Genomic DNA, 7,269 nt, shown 5'->3' on the forward strand with positions numbered 1-7,269 from the left:
TTGTACGGCTTCTTAGGGGTATTTATGTCATTTGGGAAAAAATCTTATTCCCCCCAACAGAAACTGCTAGACAAACACTAGGAGACACACCTGATCAGCTTCTCCCATGCTACTATGAACATGGAGTTGTCTCTCTTTTGGCATGTTTCTTAGCTACAATTTTAAGGTTGCATTAGCACCAAATTTTATTCTTCAAGCAATAAATTCATAATGAGAATATTGATGCTGAAAGCTATGAGATTTGTTTAACCTCAAAAGGTTGTTCCCAAAAATCTCAATGGGATAATTTTATACTACTTGATTTATTCTACAATAATGGACAAAGAAAAGAGAAATTTTCAAAAGTTGCTTCATTCAAGATGGCAAATCAATGAGATAACCTATCTGTTTTATTTTCTTTTTTGGAAGATTACCTATCATATGCGACAACTCACATAGTATAACAGATGTAAAACTTGTAAGCTCATAGATCAAGCAAAGTTTTGAGATAGAGCCAACTTTATAACATATCAAGAATAAACAAAGTTCTAATTCCTTAATTTGCTAACTAAATAAATTATGTGTAGTCTTCTGCGCCTATAAGTGCAATCTTTCGAGCTCAAACCATTTCAAATTCAAATAAGCTCATGCTTGATCTGCAGAGCACATTCACATGAGTTTAGTTCTCTAAGCTCAAATAATTTAAGCATGACTTATGACTTGACCCTCAAACTGTAATTAGCAATTCTCTCTTGATTAAGTTAGTGTGTTAGTTTGAACTTTGTTATTTTATTAGAGTAGTACAAGTACAGGGTTCCATGTGTGAAACTAGAGTTTGAGTACAGATAATTCATTTTGAACATTTTTACAAACACTTTAAAAAAACAAAAAAAAGAAAAAAAAGTTTATGTAGACCATATCATGAACAATCATGCTGCAGCATTGCGCTCTTTAAACCTATTGAAAGTCACTGCCAGGGCTACGTAAACCATATCATAAACTTGATCTATAAGTCGAAAATAGGCTTCTCTCCATTTTCTGTTGAATAATAATGGGCCAAAAACGGCCCATAAACCGACTGCGAATCCTAGCCCCATGCTCATATACAACCACTCGATCTCAGATCCTTCTTCATCCCCTCCAACAGCATTTGGACCTTGATTTGTCTTGTCATCTTTGCACTTTTGAGCTAATGGGAACCCACAAAGACCAGGATTACCAGCGTAGATAGACGGGTCAGTGAAGGTTTGAAGCTGATTACCTAATGGAATTTTTCCTGACAAGTTGTTATATGATAAGTTCAAGCAACTCAAAAAAGTTAGGGCAATCATGCTCGAAGGAATTCCACCGTAAAAGTTGTTTCTTGATAAGTCAAGTGACTCCAATTGTTGCAGTGCACCAATCTTTTCTATGATCTCTCCTGTCAGATGATTCCCAGACAAGTTTAAGCTCACTAGTCCAAGAAGGCTGGTCAGTTTTTCTAGCATTGTTCCAGACAAATTATTGTCTGAAAGGTCCATAATGATCACAAATGAAAAGAGCCTACTATCTTCAATGTCTCTTCCTTTTATGACCACTTCCATATTTTCATACCGATCATAAGAATATAAAATGTATGCACCAATCTTCTGTGACACTTTCATGGCAGTGAAGTCTCCAAAGCTCGAAGGAATGGTTCCTGATAAATTGTTATTAGCAAGATCCAGAATTTGAAGAGCAGTTAGTCTTGATAGATTAGGAGGAATATTTCCAACAAGCTTGTTGGATCGTAAGCAAAGGATCTTCAAGGGCAACAAACTTTCTCCTATCCAAGTAGGTATTGTACCAATGAATCCATTATGTCCAAGATCAAGAGTTTCTAACTTCACACAACTCTTCAAGGATAATGGGAGTTCTCCAGTTAGATTATTGTTACTCAAATGCAACGACTCGAGATATGGTAATGAACAAATTGACGGAGGAATGTTTCTAGATAGACTGTTGCTTGAAAAATCTAAGACATTGATAGCGGAAGAGTGGTTCCAGCAATCAGGGAGCTCACCCAACAAGTGATTTTTTGAAAGATCAAGAATCAAAAAGTCAGGCTGACAAAGAGACAAGGAAATTTCACCACTTAAATAATTTGTGGAAAGGGTGAGATATATCAAATTAGGCAAACATTTGCCAATACCAGTATGAATCGCTCCTGAAAATGAATTGTTTGATAGGTCTAGAATTTCCATGGTAGAAGAATAAAAATTTGGCAAAGGACCAGTGATTCCATTGCTGGAGATATCCAAGTAATATATATGATGAGAAAATGACCTCCAAAACCAATCTGGCACGGTGTCTGAAATTCCGATGCTAGACATATCAAGAGCGGTAATATTTTCTTGCGTTTGGAGCCACGTTGGGAATAGTGGTCCCAGCTTGCAAGAACCAATATTTAATCCCTGAAGCTGAAAAGGGGGGGATCCAATCAGATGTCAGATTCAGAATTAATTGATTGTCTGCCAAAAGTAGATTTTTCAATTTGGTGAAATTGGCAAAGTGCTCTTCAGACACGACACCCACCAAAAAGTTCGAGCTGAGGTCTAACATAACAAGCTCCTCAAGCCTTCCAGGACTTGCTGGGATAGTCCCATGCAGCATATTATTCCAAAGAACCAAATCTTGAAGTACCGACAATCTTCCAATTGATGCGGGAATAGCACCAGAAATTGAGTTGGAACCCAAATAAAGAGACTTGAGCATTCTGAAGTCTCCCACCCAGTCCGGCAAATAACCGCTAAGCTGGCCGTCGGACATGGCCAGAGTCTCTAAGCTGTTTTTGATGCATCCAGCAAAAACTTCATCAAGTTCATGCAAATTTTTGATGATATTCATGTCCGACAAATCCAAATACTGCAGCTTGCAAAGACCCCCAAGTGCAGCTGGAATTTTACCTTCAAGAAAATGATTACCGGATAAAACAAGGAACTCGAGCGAAGCGAGATTCTTAATTGTAGGAGGAATGATGCCCCAAATATCATTGATGCTGAGATCAAGCTGCTCAAGACTACTTATGTTGAACAACCAACCAGGCATCGTCGAATTAATGAAATTTTCAGAAAGATCAAGAACAGAAAGTGAAGTAAAATTCACATGAGGAAGAGAAAGCGGAATGGTGTTGATGCCACAATTGGGTAAGCGTACCTCAACAATAGAAGGAAGCATGTTTAGTGCTTGCAGCGAGCGAGCACCTTCTCCGAATTCCACACCCGTCATATTCAGATATTGCAGAGAAGAAAGACGAGAAATCCAGAGGGCATTATCAATGCTGAGATCAAAACCATAGTAGAGATCAAGATATTGGAGGCTCGATAGATTCCCAAGCTGGGGTGGGATCAGTCCACCCAAACCAGCATTGGAGAGGTTAAGATATTTGAGCTGACGGAATGAACCCACGAATTTTGGGATGCGAAGTCCTCTGAAGTTGTTCATGCTCAAGTCAAGGTAATTCAGGTGCTTCAGACCAAGTAAGGAAGGCCTCAACTCACCTCCCAAGCACCACTTGTTGTATGGAAGATCGCCAGTGTCCGAGATTGGGTGTGGGTTCCGGAGGTCTAGCTTGACAACGTGGCCAGTCCGGTTGTCACAAGCGACGCCTTCCCATGTGCAGCAGTCGTCACCGACCCAAGAAGATAGCCTGTTGGTGGGATCTTTGAGGCCTGCTTTGAACCCAAGAAGAGCATTCCTTTCAATCAGCATGCAGCCTCGGATTGAATCTCCATTGACTTTTCTCACTTGAGAGCACAGAAAAGCAAAGAACAAAAGTAGAAGCTGGGTTCCTTTTAGATCTGTTTTGGGGGGGGGGGGGGGGGGGGGGTGCACCCGAATTTAGTCCCACATCGGCTAGTAGCGGAAAGGTTCTGTGCCTTAAATGGGGGGTGGAAATCCTTTCTTCTCGAGGGCCCTTTTGTGGGACAAAACCGTGAGGGCACCAGTCTCCCCCCGTCTGCGCTGGACGCGCGGGCCGGAGCGCCCAAAGCGGACAATACCTCGGGAAGAACGCAGTCCTCTTTCTCTGCTAGCTTAATGTGGGCTAACTGTTGCGTGAGGCTCCGGCCAAAACGTCCGTCCCCGCAACAGATTGGCGCTAGAAGGAGGGCCGCGCCCCTTGCCGCAGACTACCCCCTAGGACTGGGAGGCGCGACAGGAACCTTCCCGCTAGGGGGGCTATGTTGTGGGGGGGGTGCACCCGAATTTAGTCCCACATCGGCTAGTAGCGGAAAGGTTCTGTGCCTTAAATGGGGGGTGGAAATTCTTTCTTCTCGAGGGCCCTTTTGTGGGACAAAACCGTGAGGGCACCAGTCTCCCCCCGTCTGCACTGGACGCGCGGGCCGGAGCGCCCAAAGCGGACAATACCTCGGGAGGAATGCAGTCCTCTTTCTCTGCTAGCTTAATGTGGGCTAACTGTTGCGTGAGGCTCCGGCCAAAGCGTCCGTCCCCGCAACAAGATCCATGAATTTAGCTGCTGTGAGATGGAGTAGATGGATCTCCTTATATTTATCTGAAGAAGATTCCATTGCCGTCCATGACTCGCCAATAAATTGACCTCTGAATTCCAATAAATCGCCGTCCATGACCCGCCAACAAGATCAAGCTTCTTTCCACACCACACATGACTTGGAAACAGTCCATAGTCCGCGGGATATGTACGAAGACTCCTTTCCACACCACACAAAACTTTGATTCACTCAAAAGTCTGGGATATTTACGAGCACTTCTCTCCACACCACATATGACTTCGGTGTGCTTGTTCGGTGGTCCAGATCTCGGACAAGTTGTACCAAAACCAGTCTAAAGTCATGAATGGCTGGTATAGGTGCAGTGCTTCCACGCCTAATGAGAGGAACCGTGTAAGTGAGTATTTAATCCTACATCTATTATATATTGAAGAAGATACTGATACGGGCGAAGAAACTGAAATCATCTCTTCAACTAGTTTTTTTTTTTTTGATGAAATCCTAAATCATTATAAATACTAATAGAATGAATCCAGTCCAAGATCCATGTGGTTATCGCAAACTATCCTTGAGCCCATCATAGTATGTCATTATGTGTTTAGTTCTATATCAAATATATGATGGGGTGCTTAAATAACATTTTTTTCTTTGCTACCTGTTGGGGGGAATAAAGTTTCCCCCCAAATGACATAAATGCCCCTAAGAAGCCGTACAACCTCCGACCCCGGACAGCCGAAGTCAGCGTCCGACCTCGGAACGCTCGGCCACAAGACGACCGACCCCGAAACCTCCGACCTAAGAGAAACCCCGATGTCCGAGGACCGTACTCTAACACCCCTCCGGCATTTATTGCGCATGGCCGCTGTAATCTTCCGGCACACTCAACAATAAATGCGGATCTCCGGCTTACTCCATAATAAATGCGGATCTCCGGCTTACTCCACCAATAATGCGGATCTCCGGCTTACTCCATAATAAATGCGGATCTCCGACTTACTCCACAATAAATGCGCATGGCTCCTGACATCTACGGATCCCCAGCTCTCCACGGCAAATCGACCCAGCAGGGTCTAGTCGACTATGATAAGTCTCTGATCTCGGCCATACCGCCGACATCAGTGCAATGATTCGCCTGACCGAGCGCCGACCTGAACAACATGCCAAGCCGTACTACGGCCTCGCCCTGTTACATCACAGGTAAACCGACCCCCGCATATAAAAGGGAGCCTTGGCCTCCCAAGAGAGGGGGGGAACATTCATACACCCAAAAATTACTGTTTATCTCCTTCTCCCCACTATTTGCCCCCTCCCTGACTTGAGCGTCGGAGGGCCGGCGCCGGAGAACCCGGCCACCGGTTCGTGTGCAGGCACCCGGACGGAGGACGCCGCCAGCCAACGGATCGCCGCCCCGCTGCGAGGACCTGCTGTTCCTTCTCTCCGACCGCCCCGGACGGAGGACGCCGCCCGCCGACAGACCGCCGCCCCGCCGTGAGGACAAACAGTCGTTCCCTCTCCTCGACCGAAGATTGCCCCCGGGTCCAATTTCCAGCAACAGTTGGCGCTAGAGGAAGGGCCCGAGTAGCAGTCATGAAGTTGAGAAGTAAGGGAACCTCTAACGTCTCCCGGCGTCCCCCGCAAAGTCCTGGACACTCCGTCCAGAATTCTCCAACTCCGGCTGACCCAGCTCCTCAGGTCCAGCCGGAACAGTTCAATGCCCTGGCACAGCAAGTCCAGGCCCTGGCCGCCGCCGTTCAGGGCCTGCGGCGCGTGGAGGCTTTACCGGCACTTCCCCCGCAGGCCCAGGCCCCGCCGGAGTGTCTCCCCAACGGCCCGGTTCTCCCCAGCCAAAATTTGCATGGCTCCTCCAGAGCCAACAATGGAGAACGAGCTTCTCCCCGGAGAGAGTTACCGGGAGAAGGTTTCGACCGGAGACCCCAACTTTCTGAGGCGGAGTCAGCCCCGGATCGCCGTGAGCTGGCGCAAACCACAGCGACAATCCCACGGGTGGGGGAGCTCGACCGAAAAGTCGAGCATCTGGAGCGCCAGATTGCGGCACTCCACAGCAGGAGGGCAAGACAGGAAGGGGACTTTGAGTTCACTACCAAGTCCCCCTTCTCCCGCCAGATCGAGGACGAGCCAGTTCCCGCGAGGTTCAAAATGCCTCAGGTGGAGCCCTACAGCGGAATCACCGACCCCCTCGACCACTTGGAGAGTTATCGGGCCCTCATGGCCCTACAAGGGTCCTCGGAGGCCATACTCTGCAAGGCCTTCCCAGCAACCCTCCGAGGGACCGCTCGGCTTTGGTTCTCTGGTCTGAAGCCGAACACGGTGTCCTCTTTTGAGCAGCTCGGCAGGCAGTTCGCCACCAACTTTGCTGCCAGCCGGCGCCAGCGACGAACATCAGACTCCCTCCTGGACATCAAGCAGAAGGAGGGGGAGTCCCTCAAAGAGTACCTGGACCGCTTTACCGCCGCCACATGGGAGGTTCGCGAGTTAGACCAGTCGATAGCCATGTCGGCTCTGAAGACTGGGGTCCGCTCCTACCGATTCCTCTTCTCCATCGAGAAGAGCTTCCCGGCCGACTTCACCGAAATGCTGGCCCGAGCCCGGAAGTACGCCAAGGCCGAGGAGGCAGTCGCCTCCAGGCGGGGGGCAATCGAGCCCACCTCGAAGAAGCGGAAGAAGCGCCGCGAGGAGCGCGGTCGACAAAGGAGCCGGTCTCCCCGCCGAGAGAAGAATCTCCCCAGACTGAGGAGCCCGCCCCGTCAGCAGGGGCGACCTCAGCAGAGGACACCTCCTCGTC

The 7,269-nt window shown here is 47.7% G+C and overlaps 1 pseudogene across 1 annotated transcript; it reads right to left on the bottom strand.

The window, feature by feature from the left end:
• Nucleotides 1-387: 387 nt before the first annotated feature.
• LOC120105978 (receptor-like protein EIX2) lies at nucleotides 388-3,796 on the bottom strand (annotated as a pseudogene). Its single transcript, XR_016399830.1, has one exon. The product of XR_016399830.1 is annotated as a receptor-like protein EIX2 (transcript).
• Nucleotides 3,797-7,269: the final 3,473 nt, after the last annotated feature.

The sequence above is a fragment of the Phoenix dactylifera genome, chromosome 3 (assembly GCF_051530095.1).
Source record: "Phoenix dactylifera cultivar Ajwa chromosome 3, Ajwa_hap1_PhDact_Kaust_v1.1, whole genome shotgun sequence".
Lineage (NCBI taxonomy): Eukaryota > Viridiplantae > Streptophyta > Magnoliopsida > Arecales > Arecaceae > Phoenix > Phoenix dactylifera.